General features: G+C 35.2%; 1 protein-coding gene across 2 annotated transcripts in view; it reads left to right on the top strand.

Moving 5' to 3' along the window:
• The window catches only part of LOC113043179 (plexin-B2-like), a 157078-nt gene that overhangs the window by 85079 nt on the left and 55341 nt on the right, over positions 1 to 16658 (top strand). For both annotated transcript variants that reach the window (XM_026202400.1, XM_026202399.1), the window contains one exon: positions 11610 to 11682. The gene's annotated coding sequence lies outside the window, so the exon portion shown is untranslated. The remainder of the gene's footprint in view (positions 1 to 11609; positions 11683 to 16658) is intronic.

Here is a 16658-nt window from a genome sequence, read left to right as displayed (position 1 = left end):
TAACCGTGTTCAGTGAAAGAACCCTTGTCTGACAACAGTGAGGGAAACAGTAAAGTACTCCCAGCATGCATCAGGCTGGACACATGTTTTGTGGCAGACCCAGCGCCCACAGTGCGTGCTCACAGGAAGTGATGGCGGTCTCGATAGAGCCCTCACTACAGCTTCTCATCTCTTGTTTGTGCACTGCAGGCATGGAGGGGCGGCTATAAGTTGCTTGTCTTGCGTTATCTCTCTCAACGCCTCCACGACGGAGGCCCACAGACGTCTCTGACAGGAAATTGATGCTCCGCTCCTCCAGAGACTCCACGCTCTTCCCTCGAAAGGATGAGTTCAGCTCCCTGTTGAAGTAGAGCTGTCGTCTGCACTGTCAGAAACACGCTCCCGCTGCGGCGCGGCAGAAAACTGAGAGTTCAGATGTTAGACAGGGTGATTGAGCACCGAGCTGAATTTGAATAGGGAGCCCGCTAACGTGTGTGTTTCTCACAGCGGGTGCTGGAGCTGCGCAGGCGTCCAGGTTGGTGTCCCTGGAGCCGGGCAGGTCTGCGATCGAATCGCTCAGGTGGAAAAATGGTTTTATCGGGGGTGGAGGAACAGATAGCAGAAGCACTCAGTCGTTTTATGGGGACTTTGGAGTCTAGATGGAGAGTTTTGCTGGTTAGGGGTCAGAGATCTTCACAGAGCTGATCTTCTAAACATTTCAGTCACTTTCAACTGATTTCCTGCTGTACGGGCTTGATTTTACACCTCACATCTCCCAAAATACATACCTTAGGAAACTCTAAATCAGAGGTTTCTTCAGATTTCTAACCTGATGTTTTAAGATTTGGCATTTAACTTGCCCTAATGTTTGCACAAAAGACATACATAATAACTTAGATTTTATGTCTTGTTGAGGAAAGATGTGCTATTATTTTATGCAACTGAACTGTTTGAAATAAAAATAAAAAACTAGTCGCAAATTTCATACTGTAAGTTTGGTTTTCAGTCATGTATATATGTAAAAAATATACTTGTATGTATATTTTTATTGGGACTTTTTCCGGAAATCCGAAAAATAGTTTCTATGTGAATTGTTTTGTCAAAATAAGGTTTTCATTAAACTGTTTTATAATTTTATAACATCTTGTCTATCATCTCTGAAAATATCTTGGCAAAATTCACTTGTTTAGTGCAGAAAAATAGAGGTTATTCCAGTCAAGGCGTGCGTTTTATAGTTACAATACACCTTAGTAGAAACCACTATCATGCTTTAATACTTCACCGAGAAACTCGATTCATTTACTCCCCTTCTACTGTCTGACTGAATGTTTTCTGTGAAACATAAAAGGAGAGATTTACTGAAATGTTATTTTTCGTGTAATAGAAAGTGACGGATCTTTGAGCTTTCAAAGTTACGAAGAATCACAACGGTATCATAAAAATAGTCATTGTGACATGTGCTCCGTATTAAAGAATAAACAAATATAAGTCGTTTTTTAAATTTGAATAGTAACCTCTAACCCCTGATTGAGGAATATAAGAGGATTGCATTGAGTCTGTAGCTTTGTTTCAAATGCATGGGAAGTAAATGAGTCACCTAATGGAAGAGAATGATAATAATGCTCACTGCAGGAGAGATACTGGTCTGGAGAAACGCTCTGAATGACAGAAGCTCTTCAGATTTGAAGAGCTGCTCTCACATGCTGATTATCTGAGGTAAAAGAGTCTGTACGAGTGTTCATGACTGTGAGGGAACAAAACACTAGTGTGCCGGTGTCTGCCAAAGTAATGTTCAGGGTTTTTAGAGTATATACAAGTGTGTTTATTATCGCTGAGGAAAAGCTCAGAGATTGATGGAACGGTTCTCAGTCAGTCATGGTTAAAGAATGAACTAGGGCTTTGTAAAAAATATCGACCTTCTGATTAATCCAATCTTTATTTGAACTATCAGAGTGTTTACATCCCTTCTGAATCCTAACGACAAAAGAAGTCATATTTTGCCTGTGTTTGCAGTCCATATTGAACGGGAATCAATAAAAAGGCTGTGTACAGTGAAATAATGACAGGACAATATGTTTCACAGTTGATTTGTCCATGCGAGCTGCACACAAAAATACGCAACATGACCAGAGTAGTTCGAGTCACAAAAAGTGACTTATGAACTGGTTAATTTTAGTGAATTAAAAACATACAGCGCAACTTGTGTAGTCTGATTCGTGAACACATATGACTCTTATGAATTGGTTCATTTTAGTGAATCAAAAACATACAGCGCAACTTGTGTAGTCTGATTCGTGAACACATATGACTCTTATGAATTGGTTCATTGTAGTGTATCAAAAACATACAGTGTAACTTGTGTAGTCTGATTCGTGAACACATATGACTCTTATGAACTGGTTTATTTTAGTGAATCAAAAACATACAGCGCAACTTGTGTAGTCTGATTCGTGAACACATATGACTCTTATGAATTGGTTCATTGTAGTGTAGTCTGATTCGTGAACACATATGACTCTTATGAACTGATTCATTTTAGTGTATCAAAAACATATAGCACAACTTGTGTAGTCTGATTCGTGAACACACATGACTCTTATGAACTGGTTCATTTTAGTGAATCAAAAACATACAGCGCAACTTGTGTAGTCTGATTCGTGAACACATATGACTCTTATGAATTGGTTCATTGTAGTGTAGTCTGATTCGTGAACACATATGACTCTTATGAACTGGTTCATTTTAGTGTAGTCTGATTCGTGAACACATATGACTCTTATGAACTGATTCATTTTAGTGTATCAAAAACATATAGCACAACTTGTGTAGTCTGATTCGTGAACACACATGACTCTTATGAACTGGTTCATTTTAGTGTATCAAAAACACACAGCGTAACTTGTGTAGTCTGATTCGAGAACACACATGACTCTTATGAACTGGTTTATTTTAGTGAATCAAAAACATACAGTGTAACTTGTGTAGTCTGATTCGTGAACACATATGACTCTTATGAACTGGTTTATTTTAGTGAATCAAAAACACACAGCGTAACTTGTGTTGTCTGATTCATGAACACATATGACTCTTATGAACTGGTTAATTTTAGTGAATCAATAACAAAGCACAACTTGTGTAGTCTGATTTGTGAACACGTGATAAAATAATATGGATAGACTATAATAAAGGTTGTTGTTGCTGTTGATTTTTGGGGAAAGTAGGCCTACACTAGAGATATATTTAGCTGTTTATTGATGATTTTGGTATCCTGACAAATCAGCCAGTTTTAATACACTGCTTTTTAAGATCTCTTTTGAAACTCCAGATGACATTACTGTTGATTTTATTCTATTTATTTTTTATCAGAAGACAAAGCTGTCTTCATTTGCTCTCTATTTAATCTAATTTCCGTCTCACAGAATCAATTGAGACATTACAGAGAGGTTAAGATATTAAAGCGCAACACTACATCTTTCCAAATCTAAATCTGCTGGTGAAATAATGTGGATTTATTCAGCAGAACGTGTTTTGCAGCCACACACACGACAGCAGATTAGTGGGCGGCAGAGCGACAGGAAGTGCATGAGCTCCCCTCCTCCGCAGCGCGTGATTGGACGGGAGCCTTTCTGTTTGTTTTTTAATGCTTAACCTCGATAAAACTATGATTACCAAAAGCATGTGTAATAATGGATTAAGACAAAGCCAATATGGGGGATAAGAATCAAATGTTATAGGGAATGAAGACATTAATGATGATTATGAAAAAGACTTGTTTATTTTTAGTGAACATATAATGGAGATTGACTCTGTTTAGTTTCTTAAGTCCTCATCCAAAAATGATAATTTGCTAAAATATACTCATCCTCAGGCCGTCCCAAAACAAGTTTATCATTATATCTTAAAATTCATAAAAAAAAAAAATTATTTAATTATTTTTGTTCCTCGTGGAATATCTAGTTTTACTTGAAAATATGTGACGGAATTATGGAAATAAAATGGGTTGTTAATGTCATTTCATGTTGACTATTCATTCTATTTCGGGTTGTTTATTGAATTGTGTGTTTTGCGAAGATCTTTCTTTTAATTTTAATTCAAGGGTCTTTTTGCATTTGACCTAGTTCCATATGCAATCCTGTTTTTTCCCAGTAGGTATACTGAAAAAGAACGAAACACCCAGATATTCTCATTCTGGACACAGATTTGTTTTAATACACAGATCTCTCTCTGGAATATGACTCTTTGTTTAGTGTTGGTGTGCTTTAGAGCTGTGAGATGATCAAAGCTCATTCATGCACCTCTGTTTGTCTCTGAACCCCAGAGCTCTCCGCTGATTCGCCAACATTACGAACGTCTGGAAAAACTCAGAAACACAGCGTGCATTTTAAACTTTTAGAACGACACAATATCTGCGCAGATTTTTTTTTAATAAAGAGCTTCCCGCAACACACACAGCATTCAGCCTCCGGCTTCTCTGCAAACACTTCTTCTAGACCAATTTAATGAGTATTACTCAGTATTTTCGAGATTACCGCCCCCCAAATCCCCCTCCCTCCTCATTCGCCATCGTTTTACGGGGAGAAATAAACCTCCCCCCCTCCAGATGTAGGCTTTTCACTCACTGTGAGATGAGGATTTAAAATCTGCCGCTGTCAGCCTCCTTCAGAACGCTTCCTAAGCATCTTTGAGACAAAGTTTCACTAAGCCGCTGCTTGCTTTTCTTCAGCTCCTTTCACGTGGACCGCACAAGTGTTGTGCTTGTGAACGCAGTCCTATTTTCACAGTAATCACTGTTTATTTTATTTTCTAGGGCAGAGGAAAACCCTTTCTTGGTGTTGTAGTGTTTGGATTGGATGATTAGTTTACATTTCTCTTGCAGTTTCACAGACGTTAGTACTGAGAGTGTGTTTTACTGTGTGTTATGTTTAACTTTTAAAAGTAGCACGTTGCTTTATTTTGGTAATCGTAAACAAAAAGCAACTTGCGTTACGTCACTAATTTAAAGGGTTAGTTCACCCAAAAATGAAAGTTCTGTCATTTAATTACTCACCCTTGTGTTGTTCGAAAAACTCTTGTGTTGTTTGTAAGACCTACGTTCATTTTCGGAAAACAATTTAAGATTTTTTAAGTAAAGCTTCACATGATAGAAAAGATGAAGTAATTTTTAAGACACATTCTTAACCTTATTGGTTATTAAGTATTTAGATGACAAAGTCCACACTAATTAATTAATAATTATTTATTACCGTTGACTGTGAGTGATGTCACTTCCCAATGCCAAATGCCCAATAAAATGGCCCCACCCCTGTCACTTGATTGACAGGTTTCCGTGTAGACGTTGGAAATTCAAATGCAAAAGGAATTGCGATTCCATTTGAGTTTTGGCAGTTTACATGCACAGTGCAGAGAGAGTGAAAAGGCAAATGTGTAATTAATATTGCTATTTAAATGTGACAGGCTCATAGCTCTTAAGATATTGGAAACACAATTGCAAATGGACTTTGCATTTCCATTTTAAATTTGGCAGACACTGTGCGTTCGCTTAAACGAAAATGCAAAGGGTAATGCGCGATTTGCATTTGCGTTTGGATTATGTCACATTTTATGCGTCCGAAAATTGAAAACGCAATTGCAAATACAATTTGCGATTCCTTTTGAATAATGTCCGCAATATCATTCCATATTATTTGCTTATATAAGTTAACAAAAAAAAATAAAAATTCATAATTCTTTTAATTTCACCAGGTGGTAAAAAAAAAAAAGTTTACTAAAATAAAAATGCAACATCAACATTTTGCAAAAAAGGAAATGTTGCGTTTTCATTTTCTTGCGCAAAGTTTTATTTTTATTTTTATAAGTGTAAACAAAATGGCAAAAAAACATGCTTCTAAAATCAAAATATGTGTCTCTACAAAAAGGAGACATTTACACTTGCGTTGGTTAGTACATAAATAAGTAGCATGTAAAAGTAACAGTCTGTTAAAGGGTGTAAATTCAAAACAGAATATTTACCCGTAGAGTCCAAAAAGCAGTGTAACATCACCTCCTCTTCTACAATAACAGTCATTCCGGTCGAGCTCAGTCAGTCCCAGGCTGACAATCGTTGGGCGTGAAGGAGATTTCCGATTAAACTGGGTCCGAGCCAGGAATCTTTAAAGAAAAGTAAATAGGAAAAATCAGCATGTTCCTAGGGGAGCCCTGCATCTTTATGCGGATCTTTCTGATTTCCATATGCTAAAACCACAGTTAAACATCTATAAATCAGGCCCTGCATGCCACGCACTTCTGCAAGCATGAAGTTTGAATGGCAGCGTGACTACAGCGCTTTCTCAGGAGAGGACGGCCGTCCCCCGATTCCACGCTTTCTCCGAGCACAGAGCAAAATCTTTGAGAGAACTACCACAACTTTGAGCAGAATCCCTTGGCATTTGGCATTGTATTGCAGGCTTTATAATGACATTCAGAGATGGAATAAACAGGCATTTTATCTTTGAGGAAGCGCAGCAGGAGAGGTTTACGCTGCATTTGTTGCGGGATCCGTTGCAGGAGCGAGAGATTGAACACGGGGGTCTCGGGTGTCCTAAAAACTCCGAACACTTTGAATGTGTTTGTCACGGGTTGGGAAACAAGTGTTTTTAGAAGTTTTATTCTGGAGAGGGTTTAATGTTAATGAGATAAGGCCTCAGAGCGGCGGATCACAGAGAATGCTGCTTATCTGGTTTGCAGTGGTACTTTTGCAAGGTTGAATTAACAATACATAAATAACAACGGTAAAAGTGTTTGCCTTCACCCTTGGTGCTTACGGTTTCTGCAGTGTTTACCTGCTCTGGAGTCTGTCGACATGTTTGTCAATTGAAAGTGTTGTCGTATGCCCTTCCTTTACGTCTCAAATCTTTTGACTTCAGGTTTTTATTCCCTGAGGGCTCTTTCACTTTAGAGCATTTGGTGCTAAAGATGTTTTTGTTTGTTTGGTGTAAAAAACTAAATTTTTAATTAAAGGGATTTAATAAAAATTTTGTTTGATTTATGGTTAACCAGAAAAATTATAATAATTTTATTGCATACATTTTTTTTTTGGCAAATTTTACATACATATAAAAAATGTTGCAACATATCGTTGTCCATATAATATTTTTGCAAAATATTACTCTAAAATTACTCAACACACACAAATCATAATTATTTTAATTTCAGCAGATTGTGTGAAATAAAAGGAGATTTACTAATTTACTTTTTTGTAAACTGATAATTTTGTGTTTTGTTTTATTTGAAAATGTTGAATAAAAACATTTTTGCAACATTGGCTCAAAAAATATGTGCATCTAGATATTTTATGCAACTATTACTTTAAAAATGCAACATTTACTAAAAAATATTTATATTTCATTATTTTAATTTCAGCAAAAAAAATCATAATTCTTTTCATTTTAGCAGTTTTAGCAGTTAAATGAAATAAAAGGAAAGACAACTTTTACATTTGTGATTTTGTTTTCTTTGAAAATGTTGTGCAAAAAAACTTATGCAATGTGCTCAAAATAGTTATATAGCATTTAGACTAAAAATGCAACATTTTTGAAACATATTTTTCAGGCGTCTTTTCATTTCAACAAAAATTATATATATATAATTATTACATAATTCTTTTTATTTCAGCAGTTTTGTGAAATGAAAATAAAACTCAACATTTAGTTTTTATGTTAATGTAGTGTTTCCTTGTGTATTTCGAAATAGCTCAATTCTGATTCCCTGAGGGCTCTGAGCGTTTACTGCCAAATGCTTTATCTGCTTGGTGTAAAACGTTTTAGCAAATATATCCAAAGTTAAATGATCTTTTTTTTTACCCTTAAGGCAGCATTTGTTTCTTGTTTTAAGCATAAACCTCAGTAAATTGTGTTAGATTGATGTTTAACACAAGCAAAAACAAGGTCTGGTATCTTGAAATCCTTATATTGCATGCTAAAGGCATCCAAAAATGCAGTTTAATCCTTGTATGTGTATTATATGCTATTAGATGACTGTTAAAGAAATGAATCCAGCACTTCGAGCTGGTTGAAGGCAAACCAGATCTTTTAACCGCATTACACTGCTGTATGTAGGTCAGAAGATTTATAGGTTGCGATCGATCATGGCACAATCAGCGCCAGCCATTTTTCATTCCCATAATTGGAAACTTTGCAGCAGGATGTGTCAGTTTGAGTTTGTTTGGTCAGGACATTGTGCTGGGCTCAGATACGGTCAAGTTTACTGTACTGTCTCTATCTGATTGCATTTGAGCTTTTTCTCACTGTAATACAATACAGTTTTCTGAGGAGCTCTTAATCCTGTATGCATCAGATCTTTTGGACTGAACAATACCCATGATTCATAGCAATATCAGAAAGGTCAAGGTTTCGCTGCTCATCATAGTCTGGTTTCCCTTTGCTGGTAAACACTAAGTATTGTGTATAACTATACATATTTGATTTATTGTCAGATTTTGACTGCCGATGCCGATATCTTGGAAAGCAGGGGGGCCGATATATGTGTATACAGTATTTATCTTGGAAAGCAGGGGGGCCGATAGCCGATATATGTGTGTGTATGTATGTATATATATATATATATATATATATATATATATATATATATATATATATATATATATATATATATATATATGTATATATATATATATATATATATATATATATATATATATATACACACAGTCATGGCCAAAAATATCGGCACCCTTGGTAAATATAATCAAAGAAGGCTGTGAAAATTTATTTGCGTTGTTAATCCTTTTGATCTTTTATTAAAAACATTCACAAAAATCTAACCTTTCATTGGATAATAATTTAAAATGGGGAGCACACAGCACAAAGTGAAAATGACATAAATATGACAGTGGGCGAATGCACAAAGCGCAAATCACGAGTTTAAAGTTTAAAGCATTCAATTAAAACGGGACGACCGTCACACAGAGAACACGTGATCATGCTGGATAAAAATGGACACTTCTCAAGATCTCACAGCTGGATTCGACTAAATTTGCAAGGTTTGTGAAATTAAATAATCATTATTTATTCAAAGATTTGTTTAAATTATATACATTTGTATTTGCTTAATGATGATGACAAACGAGAAAGTATTATAATATTCGCCTTTCTATTAATAATAATATAAAAGCAATCATTGTAATACTTTTTGTATGAATTCATTCATTTGTTTAACTGTTCTATCTGATTATTAGACAGACTTCTATCTGTATTAGACAGAACTGTTAATGACGACAGTAAACGAGGGAGAGTGTGAGCAGTGTGTTCAGGCGCTGCCTTTCTCAGCGCCGTCAAAATAAAAGTCCCACATCGAACACATCGGCCAAACAGAAAAACGTATCGGCCGATGTCGATATTTGAATAATGCCAAATATCATCCAGTATATCAGCCTTGCCGATATATCGGTTGACAACTAGCTCTCATCACCCGATATTATCTGCAAAAAGATATATTGGTTGGGCTTTAATTTGTATATATTTGTATATGCAATGTATTACAAGTATAACTAAATATATTACATAATTCTATATTTATAATTCTGTATTATTTAATTTTATACGCACACAAATATATATATATATATATATATATATATATATATATATATATATATATATATATATATATATATATATATATATATACTTACACACACACACACACACACACACACACACACACGTGTACACATATACATTTTATATCAATTGGAATGCAAAAGCATATTTCTCTCCAGATCTTCCGGAGCTACATGTAGGAATCACAGACCTTTTTAGAAAATCAGAGGCAGATGGTGATCCAGTAAATGAGGCACAAATGTGTCGGCACTCTCAGGTGGTTTCCATAGGCAACAGTATGGCGCACACGTGTTGAATGTGCAAATTTATTAAACTCAACTGTCTTCAGCGCCTCGTTCTCTTGGCTGAGCCTCCAACCGCAGGTTCACGTTCTGAGGTCACGTGCGCAGGTCACTGCTGATATTTATAAAGCTCTCTCCGTAAGTATGCTGATCCGACGCTGGCCTCCTCCGTGCCCTGAAATCCATATTCATCAGGATATGAAAGGTTATAACTTGTCCTACATCAGCACTTCTGCTCGCCACTTAATTAGATCTTATATTTCATCGGAGCTTTGAGCTGAAACTTTTCGCTCATGCTGATTACAGGCCAACAAAGATGTACTGTACGTAGCTCAAGCACGGTGCGATGCTAGTAGCTCACCGCTAAAACCCCCGCGTCTAGCCAAGCGTTTGAGCTTTGATTTGCCTCTAATGGAGGTTGTGTTCGCCTCTTGTTGCACCAATAAGACTAATTAGGCTTTGGTGTGAATAATTAAAGTGGTGTAGCGTGACCAGCAGTAGTAACAAGTACTTTCAGGGAAAAGCAATTAGCGAATTTAGCACCTGCAAAGACATTTATCCTTTTTAGCATTTTGCTGTTGTTGTAATGAAGCAGTTCTGGCTGTGTTTCAAACCCTGGTGAGCTACATAGACAACTGCCTGTTGAGGCAGCATACTATCTATCTATCTATTATTTAGCCATATGTGTGTGTGTGTGTTTGAGTATTGTTATAAACTTATAAATTAACAATAAATCTAATATATTTAATGTGTTATTAATTCATTTGTTTCTTAATATACTTCATAATATAATAAATGATTATATTCATGCACATTTTTATATATACAATTTAAGATATGATTATAGACTTTATTTTTATGCAAATATATACATATTAATTTATTTTTTTATTTAGTCATTCATTCATAGATTAAGTATGTATCGTGTGTGTGTAGAAAAACTGCAATATATATATATATATTCTATTTTAAAAGAGCTATTAAAAGTCCAAAAAGAGCACAAAAAAAACTTGTAAAATATAAGCTGCATAAATTTCTTTGTGTGAACACATTCAAATTGTTGTGAAACTTTATTCATAATTTTAGTATATGCTGTACATGATATACGCATGCAAATTAATAGTAATTGAAGTTTGTTGAATACATTTTTTTTGTGTATGGCAGAAAGTGTAAGAATGGTGTGCGATTGTGAATTCAGTCCTAGCGCTGGGATTGACTGAACTGTGGATTCATGAAGCTGCTTTAGAATTCAGCCAAAAACTCTTAGAAAGCTGATGAATTGCAGTTTTGGGACACAGCCTCAGTGTGTGCTTAATACAGAGGAAATCTGTTGATCGAACGTATGCGAGTTATTTTTCGGAGAACTCCCTCGCTGCTCTTCTGGGGTTTGAGATCCTCATTGGGGTGTTTCTCTGATGCTAGCTGATGCTAAAGCCCTACTGGAGAAAGCTGGTCTGCTGTCTTCCCGCAGCGCATTAATATTTGATGGCCTCCCCCCGCCCTCGCTGCCAGCATCTAACTTATTTACGCCTCTAAAATCCCCTAATAAGGGTACTTACATTGATTCTCTCCCTAACCAGGCTCCATTACAGATTAAACAGGTCTATAGAAGAGAGAAAGATGATTTGAATGAGAGAGAAGATTACAGGAGCTGTGTGATTTATCTGAATGTTACACACACCTCACTCTCTCTCTCTCTCTCTCTCTCTCTCTCTCTCTCTCTCTGTTTCAGAGTCGTGGAGGTTGAACAGACAGACATCTCACTCTTATGTCAAGCATCAATTAAAGCAATTTTCGCCTTGGAAGTAAGTGTCTTCTTGCTCTGTTAGAGATTATTAACATCTCCACTACAGCTGTAGTTGATTTTTTTTCCTTCTCCCAAAAGTGCTGAATTTTTACATAATGGCTGTAATATATTAATAAAACCATGGGGAAAATGTCATATATTGTTGCAAATTGTATGTAGTTGTAAAAATGTATGATTTATATTATATATATATATATATATATATATATATATATATATATATATATATATATATAAATTTTAAATTTAATTTTTACATTTAATTTATTTAATTTTCAATTTTTAAATGTATATAAAAATATATATATATATACACACACACACACATTTTTATGAAATGTCATTTTTCGTATCAATATTTTATACTATATTTCTAATGCTAAAATAGTGTATAAAAATACAAATATTAAAAAACATTTGAAGCTATTAAGAAATAAAAAAATATAATAATACAAAATATAAAATGTAATCATATAATGTAATGAAAACAAAAAATGTAAATGAAATGTTTTTGAAAATTATTATATATATATATATAAGCTGTCAATCGATTAAAAAAATTTACTAATTAAGCAAACATTTTTTCAGAAATGAATTGCGATTAATCCCACCTAACAATAAAGTTTTAAAATACTTTTATATTGCAATAATTTCACATTAATTCTTCAAATTAAAACAAAATAAAGACAGCTTTTAATGGTATCGTTATGGTATTGTTTAATGGTATCTTTTTTTATGACTGAAGGCCAGTATCACTGATAGCAATACTACAGATGTCTCTATAAAATAGTTTCCCCCTAATATTTAACCACTGGCTATAGCCATTCAACATTACACTATAACTGAAAGCTATCACTTTTAACATTTATTAGACTTTCAAAACAACTTGTTTTAACTGAACTTAAAACAATCTTCACATAAACTCATTACAATAAATGTCATATTTACCTGTGCCCTTCAGCAGAAATATACAGAATTTGAAATAGAAGTTATCAAACACTAAACTCTAAATAAAATATAGATTTCCTTGATTTTCTCTTTGATGAAAAGACATCACAGCAGCTGGTTATTAGGTTGTTTGGGCTGCTATTACTTTAAGAGCTGCCGCTGCTGAACATGATGCAGATCTGACACGCATTGGGTGCTTCTCAATATCCCTCCTCGTCTCCTCGCTCCTCCGTCCTCAATCCTATGACCCGGAAACCGATCGAGCACAAATATTTTTACCACATTAAACTGTAAAAAATTGTCACTTAGTGCTAACATGCTAATTTTCTTTATTATAGATTTTTGTTTGCTGAATACATAATTTTTTTCTGCAATGAAGCTCTGAAATGTATTCAGAAATTAAGTAAAAATAACAACAGCGCTTGTAATGACAAAAGAGGGTGAGTAAGTGACAGGCATTTCATTTTGATGTGACTGGTTCCTTGAAGGTGTGTCTCTTCAAAGCAGTAGGTGTGACATCAATCACGCTGTCAGAGCGATGCCCCGTCTGTCACATGATGCATCATCCTTCAGCACCTTCTCACTGGAACCAAACCCAAATTATTCCCTGCTGCAGAACAAAACTGTCTTGTGCTTAATTGATGGCGCTGGGAAAATGAGTTTGAATATTTATCAGTCACGTTTAAAACAGGCGGCAGAGACACCGGGGGAGATTCCATTAGCATAGAGCTTCATTTAGCATTAGCGAGGAGTCTCGTGTGAATGGTGTCAGAGGAAACTCTGTCTTTTCAACAATCGGCACTTGTGTCCCTACTGATTTTGAGAAAGTAAACTCTCTTAAAAGACACTTGTCACACACTCAATCTGACAATGACAAACAGTTGCATCATGGGAGATTTCTCTCATTTTGTGAACTATACATATATACAGTGCTGGCCAAACTTTCGAGTCCATGAGCTCGACTACCAATGGTATGAGAGGAGCAGCTTTCACTCTCAATCAAACTAACATTACTAGCCAATCAGAATGTTTTGCTCTTATAAACACAAGACACGCATAATTGTATCCAATTGCAGAGTCACAACCATGATGAATGGAGAAGCGCGACAAAAAGCTGCGAGGCGCAATGATCAAAGATGTCCATCTAGTGCATATTTACATAAAAAAGCTAATTATAAAGCAGCCAAGCTTTGTAAACAGCTCAGAGTAATCATGTCATCTCCATAAGAATGATATGATTGCCATAAAAAATTAACCAGGATTTCTGAAAAGGTCCTGTTCACACATGATCTATTAATGGTAACTTTACCAGTAATTTACCAGTGAAGACTGTGTGTGTGAAAGGGGCTAAACTCTTCCTTTGTATATTCTGTGATTTTGAATTGCTTAACATTCATCAGGAAAAACTGATGTAGCCATGTATTGTACATCGACATTTCAAAATAAATGATTCTCCATGTGGCCAAATATTAAAATGTTTTTATATATTTTTTTAGCCAATTATTATTGCCTCATCATTAGTTTATACTGTATATAAATAGTCATGGTTTTCACTTATGTCTGTTTGTGTTAAATAATCGGTAGATTACTTGATTACCAAAATAATCATTAGTTACAGCACTAGATTAGTCAAAATATTTCTAAATATTGCATTGTTTTACAGACAAATATTCTGTCAGTGAAAAATTTGTAAAAAAAAAAAGTTTCAAAGTGTAGGATATAGCTTTCATTCTTCAGGTCAATCACGTATTCATGAAAAAGAAAATTAGTTTGAATAAAGAAAGCAATAACTTTGTCATAGTATCATTTCAAATGTTAAAGTTGTCTCGGTCATTGCATGCTTTGCATCTCCTGCCTCACCTCATGGAAAAAAGTTTGGGCTCAGGATTGTTCTTTTTTGCTTTAACCCCTGATATATAATATAATATAATATCATATCATATCATATCATATCATATCATATAATATAGACATTTGTTCAACATGCATAACATATGATTAAATATTATAAATAAGTAAATATAACAAATATTAAGTATATTAATTAGCATAGTATAAATATAGTTAAGTTAATTAAAAGTCTTATATTTAACTAATTTATTGAATATTTGTAAATGAAGTAGAACTTTTTAAATATTTGGGTTTATTTTTGTCATTTTTTGTACTGTGTATGAAATTTAAACAAACAAAAAAAAGAAAAGTATTGTATGATTATTATTTTTTCTTTCGTTTTGTAATATTGAATGTCTGGTACATGAAATAACAAATATGTGAACACATACACATACACTTGTGAACAGTAGTACTTGTTTACCAAAGAATGAAAGCATGTAAAAAGTTTAATTTTTTATTATATTATATATATATTATTATTTATTATATTACCACATGAACGTGTCCGAAATTGAAGAAACCTAAACGTGTGTGTGTGTGTGTGTGTGTCCTCTCTGTCAGTCAGACGTCTCCTCATGACTACAGAGGGGTAGAGAAATTGGCTTCACTCCACAGAGCAAGACACAGATAGCGCGAGTCGACTTCATCTGGAACTCCATTTAGGGATTGAATCATCAGTTTCCATTTGGACCTTCTCTGCCGAATTGAAAATGAATGTTTGTGCAGCTTGGCCACGGACGTGGCACTCGCCCCCGAAGCTTAGTGTGTGATGGTTTTGGAAGCGGACCGTAGACAGACCTCGAGTTTGGATGAGCCGTCCGATGCCACAGGTGATAATCACAGCCGTGTTTGTGCACAGTAATTATCAGCAGAAGGCCACAGAGATAAATGCTGGAGAACGAGAGCAAGCGACCGGTGGATATCCGAGCCCAGGTTGAGCATCGATGAAGATTTTACCAGCAGCGTGTCGGCTAAAGCCTGGCTTTGATGTTGCCCAATCCTGCCTAAACCCTAAAACATTTCCTTATAGGCCAGATATGGTGGGATAACGTGTATGTGTGTGATCTTATCTCAGTTTAGTCATATGGGAAATTAAAGCACTTATTTAAAACAGTGGCAACACAATAAAGGGAGTTCTCAGGTATGTCTCAAATGGCTTTAGTTTCAGAAATTTCATTTGTTAAAGTCTATTGAAATCCATCTCATATCACATCCTTAAGATTTTTCTGCCTTTAAAGGGAATATACTGTATCATGAAAGTCTGAGTTTCATGGCTCTGTGAAAGAGAGCTCCTCCTCTGTTCACCCTCAGCATTGATGTGCGATCGGTCACATTAGCTAAATCTTGCTAGCACAAAATGTCTATTTTTATAGCAATGCATGAGGCACAACTCAACAGATTTATTTTGGTCAGCGTGACAAATCCGAACGAACCTCTGTGGGGTAGTCCTTCGTCCTCGCACAAAATTTCAGATAGCATGGATTTCTATTAAAATTACTGGATTTCGTCTGAAGAAATTTAACCAAACAACAGTAAACTTGATTTCACTTTTAGTGGAAACCACAGACAGAAGTTGCAGAAACTTCTCACTCGAAAATTCAATAAACTTGAAATGCATTAATGCACATCTGACCACATTAATTAACCAGTGAGCGTGCAGTGTAGACAACTTTGTAGATTATAATGGGAACATTCATCGAATTTTATTATATTGTGAACTGCTTTTCACTTCCAAGCAGACCCAAATAAAAAGCATGAACAATCTAACAACAAATAATGCTCCTGTGTTTATGGACATGCACTATTCATTTCACTCTCGGGCCTGTATGTGTTGAATTCTGTGGGGGATTTACTGACAATGCACACATTAAAGAACACCGACACAGTTAGATAATTTCTATAATGACCAGCGCAATCTACCAAGAGCAGTGCAAATTACTGCCTGCTTTAAGACATGCTTTTTGGGGGGCATTAAATAATGCTGCAAATACCAGTAATTTGACGAGTGCAAACATTATTGAATCACGTCATTCATGTGATTCAATGTAATACTCTTCTCCGATAAATTTGGTCTAAAAGGGAAACTCCTTCAGAAGCATATTCAATAAGGTAAGGCGCGAAAATAACTGTCCA

The sequence above is a fragment of the Carassius auratus genome, chromosome 25, assembly GCF_003368295.1.
Source record: "Carassius auratus strain Wakin chromosome 25, ASM336829v1, whole genome shotgun sequence".
Taxonomy (NCBI): domain Eukaryota; kingdom Metazoa; phylum Chordata; class Actinopteri; order Cypriniformes; family Cyprinidae; genus Carassius; species Carassius auratus.
Note: the sequence above shows the minus strand (reverse complement) of the source record. Positions and strands in the feature narration are given on the sequence as shown.